Source organism: Electrophorus electricus, chromosome 2 (genome assembly GCF_041902795.1).
Source record: "Electrophorus electricus isolate QZ-2024a chromosome 2, ASM4190279v1, whole genome shotgun sequence".
NCBI classification, from domain to species: domain Eukaryota; kingdom Metazoa; phylum Chordata; class Actinopteri; order Gymnotiformes; family Gymnotidae; genus Electrophorus; species Electrophorus electricus.
The window spans coordinates 648,800-667,501 of NC_137498.1; the positions used below are offsets into that span (position 1 = coordinate 648,800).

The 18,702-nt window shown below is 41.8% G+C and overlaps 5 non-coding genes across 5 annotated transcripts; all 5 read right to left on the reverse strand.

Moving 5' to 3' along the window:
• Positions 1-2,709: 2,709 nt before the first annotated feature.
• On the reverse strand, positions 2,710-2,816 carry LOC145653241 (U6 spliceosomal RNA). Its single transcript, XR_014119617.1, has one exon. It is a non-coding gene; the product is annotated as a U6 spliceosomal RNA (small nuclear RNA).
• Positions 2,817-6,054: 3,238 nt separating this feature from the next.
• Positions 6,055-6,161, reverse strand: LOC118241955 (U6 spliceosomal RNA). The gene has a single exon (XR_004776448.1). It is a non-coding gene; the product is annotated as a U6 spliceosomal RNA (small nuclear RNA).
• A 3,139-nt stretch (positions 6,162-9,300) lies between these two features.
• On the reverse strand, positions 9,301-9,407 carry LOC118241959 (U6 spliceosomal RNA). Its single transcript, XR_004776452.1, has one exon. It is a non-coding gene; the product is annotated as a U6 spliceosomal RNA (small nuclear RNA).
• Positions 9,408-12,655: 3,248 nt separating this feature from the next.
• Positions 12,656-12,762, reverse strand: LOC145653221 (U6 spliceosomal RNA). Its single transcript, XR_014119592.1, has one exon. It is a non-coding gene; the product is annotated as a U6 spliceosomal RNA (small nuclear RNA).
• A 3,134-nt stretch (positions 12,763-15,896) lies between these two features.
• LOC118241958 (U6 spliceosomal RNA) lies at positions 15,897-16,003 on the reverse strand. Its single transcript, XR_004776451.2, has one exon. It is a non-coding gene; the product is annotated as a U6 spliceosomal RNA (small nuclear RNA).
• Positions 16,004-18,702: the final 2,699 nt, after the last annotated feature.

An 18,702-nucleotide genomic window follows, 5' to 3' on the forward strand; every position in this document is an offset into this window, starting at 1 on the left:
ATATCTCTCTGCTACTCTGGAGAAGAGAGACGTACCCAGGCTCGTTGGAAAGCTCTGGATCTCAGCTTTCAGCGGGTGCTAGCGCCATCTGAATCGGACCCAACGTTCTCACGCTACGGTTTGCGCATGCGTATTGAGAGTTTCTGTTACCCGCAGTGACGCCGGTTCACGCTCATCCGTCTGGAGCATAACGCTTTATTGGTTAATATCTCTGGGCTCCTTGGGAGTAGAAAGTCTGTTCATGGCTCTTTGGAAAGGGCTGCATCTCCCCTGTAATCCTCTTCGAGCGGCACGCGGATCGGACCCACCGTATTCACGCTACGATTTTTTAAATCCGCCAGGGATGGAACAAACGCTTGGCAGGTGGCGTTCGTGATGGACAGTCACGCAGTTAATGCACACCGAGTTGCAGGACATTTGGACCTGGCCCAGCCTAGATGTGAGTATTCAAAGTTAGCACGTTTGTTTCAAAGTTCTCCGCCAATTCGTTGTAATTGCATGTGTGTGCGTGAACACCAGGTTTGTGGAGGGGTGCGTCCCTGGACAGTACAATGGGAGACAGTGTGTGGCATGGCTGGGTGAGGTTGCAGTTTGCTGGGCATGAGAGATTGGCATGTGGTGCCCTGGAGGTGTGGTTGTTCCAGGAGGGGCAAGGTGGCGTAGTGTGGCTGGGTGAGGGTGCGTTTCACTGGGGATGTGGTTTTGAGTTGCAGGCCCATTGCTTTGAATGACAGAAAGGGTCAGATTTGTTCCCAGGTTTAAACGTACTTTGCTGGACATGACTGTGTGACATCTTGGGCCTGGAAGTCTGTTTCTAGTTTTATTTAAAGGGTCAAACTGCATGGTCTGCCCAGGCCCAGAGCTACTTTGCAGGGCATGATCCTGTGACCTCTTGGGCCTTGAAATGTTGTGCTTTGAATGATTTAAATAGTGAAACGGTCTGAAGTGTGCCCAGGTTTAAAGCAACCTTGCTGGGCATGACTGTGTGACCTCTTGGGCCAGGAAGTCTGTTTCTAGTTTTATTTAAAGGGTCAAACTACTTGAAGTGTGCCTAGGCCCAGAGCTACTTTGCTGGCTATGATTCTGTGACCTCTTGGGTCTGGAAAGATTTACAGAGTGAAACGGTCTGAAGTGTGCTCAGGTTTAAAGTAGCCTTGCTGGGCATGACACTTTGACCTCATGGGCCAGGAAGTCTGTTTCTAACCCCTTAACCCTTAACGCGCCACCGCCCCCTAGCGGTGCCCCCCAAACGGGCATACGCAAATAAATTACTTGATAAAATCGATTATTCTTAAAGTACAGTACATTTATCAAAATAACATTTCTTAAGACTAATACAAGTACGTGCTTACTGATTTTCAGCCGTCTACATGTATCCATTTGCCAGAAATTGTACGCTGAAGTCATCGTATTTTTCAGGTAAAATTTCCACAAAAACATGCCTGCCCTTTTAAGTTGCCTTTATAAGATAAGTTCAGATTTTGTCATAGAAAATTCAATTACCATTAAAACAACTGCGTGACATGTTTAAAAGGTATACGGAATGTTAGTAAAGTTCTTTAACTGCGTGCTCTCTTCTGTGCGTAAAAGGGAAATTTTTGTTCCGGTTCGGTTCCTTCGGAAAATACCCAAACTACGCAAGCCTTTTGTTAACTAATACTGTGTAGCTACGTAGTCATTTCATGTATATGCTCAAAACTGTTCAGATTATTAGACAAGACCCTGGTGAATGAGAAAATGTAGAGCATGAGTGAAATCAAAGAACACATTATACACCCAAAAAAATCATTCACTTTGTTTTTTTAACATTTGTTTCTGTATTGGAAGAACTCAAATGGAAACAAAATGATGGACAAATAAGTCTGGATGTAAATGGATTTATTTTCCCAACTGCCTACTTCAGTTTAAATGCTTTAGTTTAAATACGTGCACAACTCCAAACAGACAGCGTTAGACCAAACAAGTACAAAGCATTGAAAATGAGTTTAAAACAGCAAGAGCAGCATACCATTAACAAAAAACATCCAGGAAAACCACAAACACAATCTCTCATTATTAAAAACCACAAAGTTGAGATTCATGCATTTGAAGAATTTACAAAGGTAAATACAGCCCAAGCACCACAGCTGAGCATTGCCTTACCTTGCCTTGCATTGCCTTGCCTTGCCTTGCATAATCCCCATTCCTGATTATAATCTCATCCCTCCCAGGCAGGTATGCATGCTTGGGGAAGCGGAGACTTAATTAAAGGGAAGGGAAGGCGCTGGAGGAAATTCTCATCTTGCACTTCCAACCCAGCAAAGGACAAAAATACATATGTATAGCACCCTCTACCCACTGGATATTAATTTATCCAGCACCGGCAAGCATCGTTCACTCATTCATGGACTGATATCTAGGTGTGGAGAGAGTCTCTGTGACTTTTCGTCAATTTCTGTATTTGAACAACAACTAAAAACCAGTCAGTCAGTGACATCTCCATTAGTTCGTTGTTGAAAATCACAGTGTGTGCGCAGTGCTTTAGCCATACCCTACAGTTTAATGTATTTTGCTCAATCTCAAAGTTATGCTCCTAACTTAGACTGTCTCTGAAACGTGACGTTGAGCCGTAGAAAAGGTGCTAGTTTTATAAGTGAAGCGGAAGCGTCGTAATTCTTGGTCCACAGATGGCAGGACCTGCCGGATTGGCATGCCACGTCTCCGGTGGCCAAAAATGCGGAGCGCTTCACGGATTTGCGTGTCATCCTTTCGCAGGGGCCATGCTAATCTTCTCTGTATCGATCCAATTTTAGTATATGTGCTGCCGTAACAAGCACGTCACCACTGCTCCACGGGGCACACATATAACCGCCCATGCCGGGAAGAGGTCTCTGCAAGACGGCAGGTCTCAGAGGCCCGTAGGTCACCGTTATGATTCGTCAGAGGACAGGAAGGTGACTCCACCCACTCATGGAGCAAAACCAGCCTCCCCGTGTCTCCCAAAAAAAACTTGATAATTTTTTACATCAAACAATAACCCTAACCTGACGTTTAAAACCTTGATCCAAAGCCATGATGAAAGGAAATCCAAAACTAGCCAAGCACCTTATTTGTGGAATCAATTCACACTCTCAGATTGACAGTTGCTTTAAGGCTTTTTCCTCTGAGCTAGGTTTAGGGACAACATTTAGAATTTGGTAATAAATCAAAAAGAACTTGATAAAAGAGGGTGTCACTGACTGAAATCTCACATGCTACATAGAAAGGTATAAATACAAATCACAGCACTTTTCTTCAACAAATGATTATAAGCACAATGCTCACAAAGAAGGACATTCATCAAAAGCTGCAAATTTAAGACCACCTCGTCTTCCGTCGTCTATGTCCGCAACGAATCGAACTATTTAAAAAAATACCCGGCAGCCAGTTTTAGGTACACAGCCCAAATAACACAAGATGTTGCACTAGATCAGCTTGCCCCCAGCATCAAGGTAAAGAGCTACGCAGCTGCCCTTTTAAAATGGCCCCGTAGCGGGCCCTGCCGGCGGGCCCAAACTTGCATACTCAAATAAATCACTCCATAGCATCAAATATTCTTAAAGTACAGTACATTTATCAAAGTAATATTTCTTAGGACTAAAACAAGTACCTGCTTACCGATTTTCAGCCATCTACATGCAACCGTTCGCTAGAAATCCCAAGCTGAATACACGGTGTTTTTCTGGTAAATTTCCAACAATCGTGCCTGGCCTTTTAAATGGCATTTTTAAAACATGCTTTTTCCAGGATAAGATAACATCAGATTTCCTCACAGAAAATGAAATTATCATCAAAGCAACTGCATGACAGGTTTAATTGGTATACAAAGGGATGGTAAAGTTCTTTAATTGCGTGCTCAAGTCTTTGCACAAAAACACATGTTCATTTCCTTCGCAAGATAACACAAACTATGCAAACCTTTTAGTTACCTCAAAATGCATGTTACAGACTTAAAAGTGTTCATGAATAGAGCATTAGACCGCCCTTTTGTATTTTCTATTGATTTCTATTGGCCATTGCAGCGCCATTGTCTTGGAGTGACAGCAATTCTCAACAATGTGTGAAGTGGGAAGGGGGGGTGACTATCCTTTACTTCCCAAGTGAATCCAGGGCAAGTAACACGATTGGCAGCTGTTTCATCAAATAGTGGACGTGTAGACGAAAACCTAGACCCCACACACTTGCTTTATTTAGTCATACCTTTAATGTTTAAAGGTCTGCGTACTATCACCCAGTGCTTCAGTGTCGTTAGCCGATAAAGTGTAGCGCATGGGTTTGCCTTGCCTTGCCTTGCCTTATCCCCATTTCTGATTATAACCTCATCCCACCCAGCCAGGTATGCATGCTTGGGGAAGGTAGATATAGAAGGACCCTTTCCCCACTGCACAACACAGGAAAAGGATAAGGGTAAAGATCAAGCGGCGGGGCAGACCCTGACAAGGCAGGAAGGGGGAGTTAGGGGGTGAGATTGCAGGGCAAGGGGCGGAGACTTGATTAAAGGGAAGGGAAGGCGCTGGAGGAAATTCTCATCTTGCACTTCCAACCCAGCAAAGGACAAAAATACATATGTATAGCACCCTCTACCCACTGGATATTAATTTATCCAGCACCGGATAAATATATATATATGAGTATATATGAGAAAGTATAATTTTTTTTGCAGTATTACAGAATTTACTGCATTTTCCCCAGCATTTACAGTATTAGCTACAGTTTTTTCCCTTAATAACAATGATGCTATGAAGCTAATATTGTTGTGGAACTTACTAAAGTAACATACTGTGATGTTTTAGCAAAAAGAAACATGCAAACTTGATGTATAGTGAATGGAGACTTTGTGTGCATTTGGACAGGTTTTTGGACACTTTGGAGACGTCTAGGACATCTGGTGGAAAATAATGTGTAGCTACTTAGTCATTTCACGTATATGCTCAAAACTGTTCAGATTATTAGACAAGACCCTGGTGAATCAGAAAATGTAGAGCATGAATGAAATCAAAGAACACATTATACACCCAAAAAAATCAGTCACTTTGTTTTTTTAACATTTGTTTCTGTATTGGAAGAGCTCAAATGGAAACATAATGATAGACAAATAAGTCTGGATGTAAATGGATTGCTTATCCCAACTGCCTACTTCAGTTTAAATACATGCACAACTCCAAACAGACAGCGTACAAAGCATTCAAAACATCCAAACAAGTACAAAGCATTAAAAATGAGTTTAAAACAGCAAGAGAAACATATCATTAACAAAAAACATCCAAGAAAACCACAAAGTTGAGATGCCTGCATGTGAAGAATTTACAAAGGTAAAAACAGCCCAAACACCATAGCTGAGCATAGCATAGCTTTGCCTTGCCTGGCCTGGCCTTACCTTATCCCCATTCCTGATTATAACCTCATCCCACCCAACCAGACATGCATGCTTGGGGAAGGCAGATATAGAAGGACCCTTTCCCCACTGCAGAACACAGGATAAGGGTAAAGATCAAGGGGCGGGGCAGACCCTGACAAGGCAGGAAGGGGGAGTTAGGGGGTGAGATTGCAAGGCAAGGGGCGGAGACTTGATTAAAGGGAAGGGAAGGCGCTGGAGGAAATTCTCATCTTGCACTTCCAACCCAGCAAAGGACAAAAATACATATGTATAGCACCCTCTACCCACTGGATATTAATTTATCCAGCACCGGCAAGCATCGTTCACTCATTCATGGACTGATATCTAGGTGTGGAGAGAGTCTCTGTGACTTTTCGTCAATTTCTGTATTTGAACAACAACTAAAAACCAGTCAGTCAGTGACATCTCCATTAGTTCGTTGTTGAAAATCACAGTGTGTGCGCAGTGCTTTAGCCATACCCTACAGTTTAATGTATTTTGCTCAATCTCAAAGTTATGCTCCTAACTTAGACTGTCTCTGAAACGTGACGTTGAGCCGTAGAAAAGGTGCTAGTTTTATAAGTGAAGCGGAAGCGTCGTAATTCTTGGTCCACAGATGGCAGGACCTGCCGGATTGGCATGCCACGTCTCCGGTGGCCAAAAATGTGGAGCGCTTCACGGATTTGCGTGTCATCCTTTCGCAGGGGCCATGCTAATCTTCTCTGTATCGATCCAATTTTAGTATATGTGCTGCCGTAACAAGCACGTCACCACTGCTGCACGGGGCACACATATAACTGCCCATGCCGGGAAGAGGTCTCTGCAAGACGGCAGGTCTCAGAGGCCCGTAGGTCACCGTTATGATTCATCAGAGGACAGGAAGGTGACTCCACCCACTCATGGAGCAAAACCAGCCTCCCCGTGTCTCCCAAAAAAAACTTGATAATTTTTTACATCAAACAATAACCCTAACCTGACGTTTGAAACCTTGATCCAAAGCCATGATGAAAGGAAATCCAAAACTAGCCAAGCACCTTATTTGTGGAATCAATTCACACTCTCAGATTGACAGTTGCTTTAAGGTTTTTCATCTTAGCTAGGTTTAGGGACAACATTTAGAATTTGGTAATAAATCAAAAAGAACTTGTTAAAAGAGGGTGTCACTGACTGAAATCTTACATGCTACATAGAAAGGTATAAATACAAATCACAGCACTGTTCTTCAACAAATGATTATAAGCACAATGCTCACAAAGAAGGACATTCATCAAAAGCTGCAAATTTAAGACCACCTCGTCGTCCGTCGTCTATGTCCGCAACGAATCGAACTATTTAAAAAAATACCCGGCACCCAGTTTTAGGTACACAGCCCAAATAACACAAGATGTTGCACTAGATCAGCTTGCCCCCAGCATCAAGGTAAAGAGCTACGCAGCTGCCCTTTTAAAATGGCCCCGTAGCGGGCCCTGCCGGCGGGCCCAAACTTGCATACTCAAATAAATCACTCCATAGCATCAAATATTCTTAAAGTACAGTACATTTATCAAAGTAATATTTCTTAGGACTAAAACAAGTACCTGCTTACCGATTTTCAGCCATCTACATGCAACCGTTGGCTAGAAATCCCAAGCTGAATACACGGTGTTTTTCTGGTAAATTTCCAACAATCGTGCCTGGCCTTTTAAATGGCATTTTTAAAACATGCTTTTTCCAGGATAAGATAACATCAGATTTCCTCACAGAAAATGAAATTATCATCAAAGCAACTGCATGACAGGTTTAATTGGTATACAAAGGGATGGTAAAGTTCTTTAATTGCGTGCTCAAGTCTTTGCACAAAAACACATGTTCATTTCCTTCGCAAGATAACACAAACTATGCAAACCTTTTAGTTACCTCAAAATGCATGTTACAGACTTAAAAGTGTTCCTGAATAGAGCATTAGACCGCCCTTTTGTATTTTCTATTGATTTCTATTGGCCATTGCAGCGCCATTGTCTTGGAGTGACAGCAATTCTCAACAATGTGTGAAGTGGGAAGGGGGGGTGACTATCCTTTACTTCCCAAGTGAATCCAGGGCAAGTAACACGATTGGCAGCTGTTTCATCAAATAGTGGACATGTAGACGAAAACCTAGACCCCACACACTTGCTTTATTTAGTCATACCTTTAATGTTTAAAGGTCTGCGTACTATCACCCAGTGCATCAGTGTCGTTAGCCGATAAAGTGTAGCGCATGGGTTTGATGCTGTTTTGCGAATCTCGTACAGCCATAAGAATGATTTGATTACCAATACTTTTTTTAAAGCACGGAAAGGAAGAGGCTTATTTTAGCTGAAGTTTATGCGGAGTTGATTGGGTGCTGCTAGTATAGACTATCTTGGCTGTCAGCATGGGCAAGCTTTGATGTTTGCATAGCAAATCACTGGATGTTTTCATTCACTGCTGGAAAAATTCATAATCTTGCTACAAATTGTCAGTATATATGAGAAAGTATAATTTTTTTTGCAGTATTACAGAATTTACTGCATTTTCCCCAGCATTTACAGTATTAGCTACAGTTTTTTCCCTTAATAACAATGATGCTATGAAGCTAATATTGTTGTGGAACTTACTAAAGTAACATACTGTGATGTTTTAGCAAAAAGAAACATGCAAACTTGATGTATAGTGAATGGAGATTTTGTGTGCATTTGGACAGGTTTTTTGGACACTTTGGAGACGTCTAGGACATCTGGTGGAAAATAATGTGTAGCTACTTAGTCATTTCACGTATATGCTCAAAACTGTTCAGATTATTAGACAAGACCCTGGTGAATCAGAAAATGTAGAGCATGAATGAAATCAAAGAACACATTATACACCCAAAAAAATCAGTCACTTTGTTTTTTTTAACATTTGTTTCTGTATTGGAAGAGCTCAAATGGAAACATAATGATGGACAAATAAGTCTGGATGTAAATGGATTGCTTATCCCAACTGCCTACTTCAGTTTAAATTCTTCAGTTTAAATACATGCACAACTCCAAACAGACAGCGTACAAAGCATTCAAAACATCCAAACAAGTACAAAGCATTAAAAATGAGTTTAAAACAGCAAGAGCAACATATCATTAACAAAAAACATCCAAGAAAACCACAAAGTTGAGATTCCTGCATGTGAAGAATTTACAAAGGTAAAAACAGCCCAAGCACCATAGCTGAGCATAGCATAGCTTTGCCTTGCCTGGCCTGGCCTGGCCTTGCCTTATCCCCATTCCTGATTAGCACCTCATCCCACCCAGCCAGACATGCATGCTTGGGGAAGGCAGATATAGAAGGACCCTTTCCCCACTGCAGAACACAGGATAAGGGTAAAGATCAAGGGGCGGGGCAGACCCTGACAAGGCAGGAAGGGGGAGTTAGGGGGTGAGATTGCAAGGCAAGGGGCGGAGACTTGATTAAAGGGAAGGGAAGGCGCTGGAGGAAATTCTCATCTTGCACTTCCAACCCAGCAAAGGACAAAAATACATATGTATAGCACCCTCTACCCACTGGATATTAATTTATCCAGCACCGGCAAGCATCGTTCACTCATTCATGGACTGATATCTAGGTGTGGAGAGAGTCTCTGTGACTTTTCGTCAATTTCTGTATTTGAACAACAACTAAAAACCAGTCAGTCAGTGACATCTCCATTAGTTCGTTGTTGAAAATCACAGTGTGTGCGCAGTGCTTTAGCCATACCCTACAGTTTAATGTATTTTGCTCAATCTCAAAGTTATGCTCCTAACTTAGACTGTCTCTGAAACGTGACGTTGAGCCGTAGAAAAGGTGCTAGTTTTATAAGTGAAGCGGAAGCGTCGTAATTCTTGGTCCACAGATGGCAGGACCTGCCGGATTGGCATGCCACGTCTCCGGTGGCCAAAAATGTGGAGCGCTTCACGGATTTGCGTGTCATCCTTTCGCAGGGGCCATGCTAATCTTCTCTGTATCGATCCAATTTTAGTATATGTGCTGCCGTAACAAGCACGTCACCACTGCTCCACGGGGCACACATATAACCGCCCATGCCGGGAAGAGGTCTCTGCAAGACGGCAGGTCTCAGAGGCCCGTAGGTCACCGTTATGATTCATCAGAGGACAGGAAGGTGACTCCACCCACTCATGGAGCAAAACCAGCCTCCCCGTGTCTCCCAAAAAAAACTTGATAATTTTTTACATCAAACAATAACCCTAACCTGACGTTTAAAACCTTGATCCAAAGCCATGATGAAAGGAAATCCAAAACTAGCCAAGCACCTTATTTGTGGAATCAATTCACACTCTCAGATTGACAGTTGCTTTAAGGCTTTTTCCTCTGAGCTAGGTTTAGGGACAACATTTAGAATTTGGTAATAAATCAAAAAGAACTTGATAAAAGAGGGTGTCACTGACTGAAATCTCACATGCTACATAGAAAGGTATAAATACAAATCACAGCACTTTTCTTCAACAAATGATTATAAGCACAATGCTCACAAAGAAGGACATTCATCAAAAGCTGCAAATTTAAGACCACCTCGTCTTCCGTCGTCTATGTCCGCAACGAATCGAACTATTTAAAAAAATACCCAGCAGCCAGTTTTAGGTACACAGCCCAAATAACACAAGATGTTGCACTAGATCAGCTTGCCCCCAGCATCAAGGTAAAGAGCTACGCAGCTGCCCTTTTAAAATGGCCCCGTAGCGGGCCCTGCCGGCGGGCCCAAACTTGCATACTCAAATAAATCACTCCATAGCATCAAATATTCTTAAAGTACAGTACATTTATCAAAGTAATATTTCTTAGGACTAAAACAAGTACCTGCTTACCGATTTTCAGCCATCTACATGCAACCGTTCGCCAGAAATCCCAAGCTGAATACACAGTGTTTTTCTGGTAAATTTCCAACAATCGTGCCTGGCCTTTTAAATGGCATTTTTAAAACATGCTTTTTCCAGGATAAGATAACATCAGATTTCCTCACAGAAAATGAAATTATCATCAAAGCAACTGCATGACAGGTTTAATTGGTATACAAAGGGATGGTAAAGTTCTTTAATTGCGTGCTCAAGTCTTTGCACAAAAACACATGTTCATTTCCTTCGCAAGATAACACAAACTATGCAAACCTTTTAGTTACCTCAAAATGCATGTTACAGACTTAAAAGTGTTCATGAATAGAGCATTAGACCGCCCTTTTGTATTTTCTATTGATTTCTATTGGCCATTGCAGCGCCATTGTCTTGGAGTGACAGCAATTCTCAACAATGTGTGAAGTGGGAAGGGGGGGTGACTATCCTTTACTTCCCAAGTGAATCCAGGGCAAGTAACACGATTGGCAGCTGTTTCATCAAATAGTGGACGTGTAGACGAAAACCTAGACCCCACACACTTGCTTTATTTAGTCATACCTTTAATGTTTAAAGGTCTGCGTACTATCACCCAGTGCTTCAGTGTCGTTAGCCGATAAAGTGTAGCGCATGGGTTTGCCTTGCCTTGCCTTGCCTTGCCTTATCCCCATTTCTGATTATAACCTCATCCCACCCAGCCAGGTATGCATGCTTGGGGAAGGTAGATATAGAAGGACCCTTTCCCCACTGCACAACACAGGAAAAGGATAAGGGTAAAGATCAAGCGGCGGGGCAGACCCTGACAAGGCAGGAAGGGGGAGTTAGGGGGTGAGATTGCAGGGCAAGGGGCGGAGACTTGATTAAAGGGAAGGGAAGGCGCTGGAGGAAATTCTCATCTTGCACTTCCAACCCAGCAAAGGACAAAAATACATATGTATAGCACCCTCTACCCACTGGATATTAATTTATCCAGCACCGGATAAATATATATATATGAGTATATATGAGAAAGTATAATTTTTTTTGCAGTATTACAGAATTTACTGCATTTTCCCCAGCATTTACAGTATTAGCTACAGTTTTTTCCCTTAATAACAATGATGCTATGAAGCTAATATTGTTGTGGAACTTACTAAAGTAACATACTGTGATGTTTTAGCAAAAAGAAACATGCAAACTTGATGTATAGTGAATGGAGACTTTGTGTGCATTTGGACAGGTTTTTGGACACTTTGGAGACGTCTAGGACATCTGGTGGAAAATAATGTGTAGCTACTTAGTCATTTCACGTATATGCTCAAAACTGTTCAGATTATTAGACAAGACCCTGGTGAATCAGAAAATGTAGAGCATGAATGAAATCAAAGAACACATTATACACCCAAAAAAATCAGTCACTTTGTTTTTTTAACATTTGTTTCTGTATTGGAAGAGCTCAAATGGAAACATAATGATAGACAAATAAGTCTGGATGTAAATGGATTGCTTATCCCAACTGCCTACTTCAGTTTAAATACATGCACAACTCCAAACAGACAGCGTACAAAGCATTCAAAACATCCAAACAAGTACAAAGCATTAAAAATGAGTTTAAAACAGCAAGAGAAACATATCATTAACAAAAAACATCCAAGAAAACCACAAAGTTGAGATGCCTGCATGTGAAGAATTTACAAAGGTAAAAACAGCCCAAACACCATAGCTGAGCATAGCATAGCTTTGCCTTGCCTGGCCTGGCCTGGCCTTGCCTTATCCCCATTCCTGATTATAACCTCATCCCACCCAACCAGACATGCATGCTTGGGGAAGGCAGATATAGAAGGACCCTTTCCCCACTGCAGAACACAGGATAAGGGTAAAGATCAAGGGGCGGGGCAGACCCTGACAAGGCAGGAAGGGGGAGTTAGGGGGTGAGATTGCAAGGCAAGGGGCGGAGACTTGATTAAAGGGAAGGGAAGGCGCTGGAGGAAATTCTCATCTTGCACTTCCAACCCAGCAAAGGACAAAAATACATATGTATAGCACCCTCTACCCACTGGATATTAATTTATCCAGCACCGGCAAGCATCGTTCACTCATTCATGGACTGATATCTAGGTGTGGAGAGAGTCTCTGTGACTTTTCGTCAATTTCTGTATTTGAACAACAACTAAAAACCAGTCAGTCAGTGACATCTCCATTAGTTCGTTGTTGAAAATCACAGTGTGTGCGCAGTGCTTTAGCCATACCCTACAGTTTAATGTATTTTGCTCAATCTCAAAGTTATGCTCCTAACTTAGACTGTCTCTGAAACGTGACGTTGAGCCGTAGAAAAGGTGCTAGTTTTATAAGTGAAGCGGAAGCGTCGTAATTCTTGGTCCACAGATGGCAGGACCTGCCGGATTGGCATGCCACGTCTCCGGTGGCCAAAAATATGGAGCGCTTCACGGATTTGCGTGTCATCCTTTCGCAGGGGCCATGCTAATCTTCTCTGTATCGATCCAATTTTAGTATATGTGCTGCCGTAACAAGCACGTCACCACTGCTGCACGGGGCACACATATAACCGCCCATGCCGGGAAGAGGTCTCTGCAAGACGGCAGGTCTCAGAGGCCTGTAGGTCACCGTTATGATTCGTCAGAGGACAGGAAGGTGACTCCACCCACTCATGGAGCAAAACCAGCCTCCCCGTGTCTCCCAAAAAAAACTTGATAATTTTTTACATCAAACAATAACCCTAACCTGACGTTTGAAACCTTGATCCAAAGCCATGATGAAAGGAAATCCAAAACTAGCCAAGCACCTTATTTGTGGAATCAATTCACACTCTCAGATTGACAGTTGCTTTAAGGTTTTTCATCTTAGCTAGGTTTAGGGACAACATTTAGAATTTGGTAATAAATCAAAAAGAACTTGTTAAAAGAGGGTGTCACTGACTGAAATCTTACATGCTACATAGAAAGGTATAAATACAAATCACAGCACTGTTCTTCAACAAATGATTATAAGCACAATGCTCACAAAGAAGGACATTCATCAAAAGCTGCAAATTTAAGACCACCTCGTCGTCCGTCGTCTATGTCCGCAACGAATCGAACTATTTAAAAAAATACCCGGCACCCAGTTTTAGGTACACAGCCCAAATAACACAAGATGTTGCACTAGATCAGCTTGCCCCCAGCATCAAGGTAAAGAGCTACGCAGCTGCCCTTTTAAAATGGCCCCGTAGCGGGCCCTGCCGGCGGGCCCAAACTTGCATACTCAAATAAATCACTCCATAGCATCAAATATTCTTAAAGTACAGTACATTTATCAAAGTAATATTTCTTAGGACTAAAACAAGTACCTGCTTACCGATTTTCAGCCATCTACATGCAACCGTTCGCTAGAAATCCCAAGCTGAATACACGGTGTTTTTCTGGTAAATTTCCAACAATCATGCCTGGCCTTTTAAATGGCATTTTTAAAACATGCTTTTTCCAGGATAAGATAACATCAGATTTCCTCACAGAAAATGAAATTATCATCAAAGCAACTGCATGACAGGTTTAATTGGTATACAAAGGGATGGTAAAGTTCTTTAATTGCGTGCTCAAGTCTTTGCACAAAAACACATGTTCATTTCCTTCGCAAGATAACACAAACTATGCAAACCTTTTAGTTACCTCAAAATGCATGTTACAGACTTAAAAGTGTTCCTGAATAGAGCATTAGACCGCCCTTTTGTATTTTCTATTGATTTCTATTGGCCATTGCAGCGCCATTGTCTTGGAGTGACAGCAATTCTCAACAATGTGTGAAGTGGGAAGGGGGGGTGACTATCCTTTACTTCCCAAGTGAATCCAGGGCAAGTAACACGATTGGCAGCTGTTTCATCAAATAGTGGACATGTAGACGAAAACCTAGACCCCACACACTTGCTTTATTTAGTCATACCTTTAATGTTTAAAGGTCTGCGTACTATCACCCAGTGCATCAGTGTCGTTAGCCGATAGAGTGTAGCGCATGGGTTTGATGCTGTTTTGCGAATCTCGTACAGCCATAAGAATGATTTGATTACCAATACTTTTTTTAAAGCACGGAAAGGAAGAGGCTTATTTTAGCTGAAGTTTATGCGGAGTTGATTGGGTGCTGCTAGTATAGACTATCTTGGCTGTCAGCATGGGCAAGCTTTGATGTTTGCATAGCAAATCACTGGATGTTTTCATTCACTGCTGGAAAAATTCATAATCTTGCTACAAATTGTCAGTATATATGAGAAAGTATAATTTTTTTTGCAGTATTACAGAATTTACTGCATTTTCCCCAGCATTTACAGTATTAGCTACAGTTTTTTCCCTTAATAACAATGATGCTATGAAGCTAATATTGTTGTGGAACTTACTAAAGTAACATACTGTGATGTTTTAGCAAAAAGAAACATGCAAACTTGATGTATAGTGAATGGAGATTTTGTGTGCATTTGGACAGGTTTTTTGGACACTTTGGAGACGTCTAGGACATCTGGTGGAAAATAATGTGTAGCTACTTAGTCATTTCACGTATATGCTCAAAACTGTTCAGATTATTAGACAAGACCCTGGTGAATCAGAAAATGTAGAGCATGAATGAAATCAAAGAACACATTATACACCCAAAAAAATCAGTCACTTTGTTTTTTTTAACATTTGTTTCTGTATTGGAAGAGCTCAAATGGAAACATAATGATGGACAAATAAGTCTGGATGTAAATGGATTGCTTATCCCAACTGCCTACTTCAGTTTAAATTCTTCAGTTTAAATACATGCACAACTCCAAACAGACAGCGTACAAAGCATTCAAAACATCCAAACAAGTACAAAGCATTAAAAATGAGTTTAAAACAGCAAGAGCAACATATCATTAACAAAAAACATCCAAGAAAACCACAAAGTTGAGATTCCTGCATGTGAAGAATTTACAAAGGTAAAAACAGCCCAAGCACCATAGCTGAGCATAGCATAGCTTTGCCTTGCCTGGCCTGGCCTTGCCTTATCCCCATTCCTGATTAGCACCTCATCCCACCCAGCCAGACATGCATGCTTGGGGAAGGCAGATATAGAAGGACCCTTTCCCCACTGCAGAACACAGGATAAGGGTAAAGATCAAGGGGCGGGGCAGACCCTGACAAGGCAGGAAGGGGGAGTTAGGGGGTGAGATTGCAAGGCAAGGGGCGGAGACTTGATTAAAGGGAAGGGAAGGCGCTGGAGGAAATTCTCATCTTGCACTTCCAACCCAGCAAAGGACAAAAATACATATGTATAGCACCCTCTACCCACTGGATATTAATTTATCCAGCACCGGCAAGCATCGTTCACTCATTCATGGACTGATATCTAGGTGTGGAGAGAGTCTCTGTGACTTTTCGTCAATTTCTGTATTTGAACAACAACTAAAAACCAGTCAGTCAGTGACATCTCCATTAGTTCGTTGTTGAAAATCACAGTGTGTGCGCAGTGCTTTAGCCATACCCTACAGTTTAATGTATTTTGCTCAATCTCAAAGTTATGCTCCTAACTTAGACTGTCTCTGAAACGTGACGTTGAGCCGTAGAAAAGGTGCTAGTTTTATAAGTGAAGCGGAAGCGTCGTAATTCTTGGTCCACAGATGGCAGGACCTGCCGGATTGGCATGCCACGTCTCCGGTGGCCAAAAATGTGGAGCGCTTCACGGATTTGCGTGTCATCCTTTCGCAGGGGCCATGCTAATCTTCTCTGTATCGATCCAATTTTAGTATATGTGCTGCCGTAACAAGCACGTCACCACTGCTCCACGGGGCACACATATAACCGCCCATGCCGGGAAGAGGTCTCTGCAAGACGGCAGGTCTCAGAGGCCCGTAGGTCACCGTTATGATTCGTCAGAGGACAGGAAGGTGACTCCACCCACTCATGGAGCAAAACCAGCCTCCCCGTGTCTCCCAAAAAAAACTTGATAATTTTTTACATCAAACAATAACCCTAACCTGACGTTTAAAACCTTGATCCAAAGCCATGATGAAAGGAAATCCAAAACTAGCCAAGCACCTTATTTGTGGAATCAATTCACACTCTCAGATTGACAGTTGCTTTAAGGCTTTTTCCTCTGAGCTAGGTTTAGGGACAACATTTAGAATTTGGTAATAAATCAAAAAGAACTTGATAAAAGAGGGTGTCACTGACTGAAATCTCACATGCTACATAGAAAGGTATAAATACAAATCACAGCACTTTTCTTCAACAAATGATTATAAGCACAATGCTCACAAAGAAGGACATTCATCAAAAGCTGCAAATTTAAGACCACCTCGTCTTCCGTCGTCTATGTCCGCAACGAATCGAACTATTTAAAAAAATACCCAGCAGCCAGTTTTAGGTACACAGCCCAAATAACACAAGATGTTGCACTAGATCAGCTTGCCCCCAGCATCAAGGTAAAGAGCTACGCAGCTGCCCTTTTAAAATGGCCCCGTAGCGGGCCCTGCCGGCGGGCCCAAACTTGCATACTCAAATAAATCACTCCATAGCATCAAATATTCTTAAAGTACAGTACATTTATCAAAGTAATATTTCTTAGGACTAAAACAAGTACCTGCTTACCGATTTTCAGCCATCTACATGCAACCGTTCGCCAGAAATCCCAAGCTGAATACACAGTGTTTTTCTGGTAAATTTCCAACAATCGTGCCTGGCCTTTTAAATGGCATTTTTAAAACATGCTTTTTCCAGGATAAGATAACATCAGATTTCCTCACAGAAAATGAAATTATCATCAAAGCAACTGCATGACAGGTTTAATTGGTATACAAAGGGATGGTAAAGTTCTTTAATTGCGTGCTCAAGTCTTTGCACAAAAACACATGTTCATTTCCTTCGCAAGATAACACAAACTATGCAAACCTTTTAGTTACCTCAAAATGCATGTTACAGACTTAAAAGTGTTCATGAATAGAGCATTAGACCGCCCTTTTGTATTTTCTATTGATTTCTATTGGCCATTGCAGCGCCATTGTCTTGGAGTGACAGCAATTCTCAACAATGTGTGAAGTGGGAAGGGGGGGTGACTATCCTTTACTTCCCAAGTGAATCCAGGGCAAGTAACACGATTGGCAGCTGTTTCATCAAATAGTGGACGTGTAGACGAAAACCTAGACCCCACACACTTGCTTTATTTAGTCATACCTTTAATGTTTAAAGGTCTGCGTACTATCACCCAGTGCTTCAGTGTCGTTAGCCGATAAAGTGTAGCGCATGGGTTTGCCTTGCCTTGCCTTGCCTTGCCTTATCCCCATTTCTGATTATAACCTCATCCCACCCAGCCAGGTATGCATGCTTGGGGAAGGTAGATATAGAAGGACCCTTTCCCCACTGCACAACACAGGAAAAGGATAAGGGTAAAGATCAAGCGGCGGGGCAGACCCTGACAAGGCAGGAAGGGGGAGTTAGGGGGTGAGATTGCAGGGCAAGGGGCGGAGACTTGATTAAAGGGAAGGGAAGGCGCTGGAGGAAATTCTCATCTTGCACTTCCAACCCAGCAAAGGACAAAAATACATATGTATAGCACCCTCTACCCACTGGATATTAATTTATCCAGCACCGGATAAATATATATATATGAGTATATATGAGAAAGTATAATTTTTTTTGCAGTATTACAGAATTTACTGCATTTTCCCCAGCATTTACAGTATTAGCTACAGTTTTTTCCCTTAATAACAATGATGCTATGAAGCTAATATTGTTGTGGAACTTACTAAAGTAACATACTGTGATGTTTTAGCAAAAAGAAACATGCAAACTTGATGTATAGTGAATGGAGACTTTGTGTGCATTTGGACAGGTTTTTGGACACTTTGGAGACGTCTAGGACATCTGGTGGAAAATAATGTGTAGCTACTTAGTCATTTCACGTATATGCTCAAAACTGTTCAGATTATTAGACAAGACCCTGGTGAATCAGAAAATGTAGAGCATGAATGAAATCAAAGAACACATTATACACCCAAAAAAATCAGTCACTTTGTTTTTTTAACATTTGTTTCTGTATTGGAAGAGCTCAAATGGAAACATAATGATAGACAAATAAGTCTGGATGTAAATGGATTGCTTATCCCAACTGCCTACTTCAGTTTAAATACATGCACAACTCCAAACAGACAGCGTACAAAGCATTCAAAACATCCAAACAAGTACAAAGCATTAAAAATGAGTTTAAAACAGCAAGAGAAACATATCATTAACAAAAAACATCCAAGAAAACCACAAAGTTGAGATGCCTGCATGTGAAGAATTTACAAAGGTAAAAACAGCCCAAACACCATAGCTGAGCATAGCATAGCTTTGCCTTGCCTGGCCTGGCCTTACCTTATCCCCATTCCTGATTATAACCTCATCCCACCCAACCAGACATGCATGCTTGGGGAAGGCAGATATAGAAGGACCCTTTCCCCACTGCAGAACACAGGATAAGGGTAAAGAT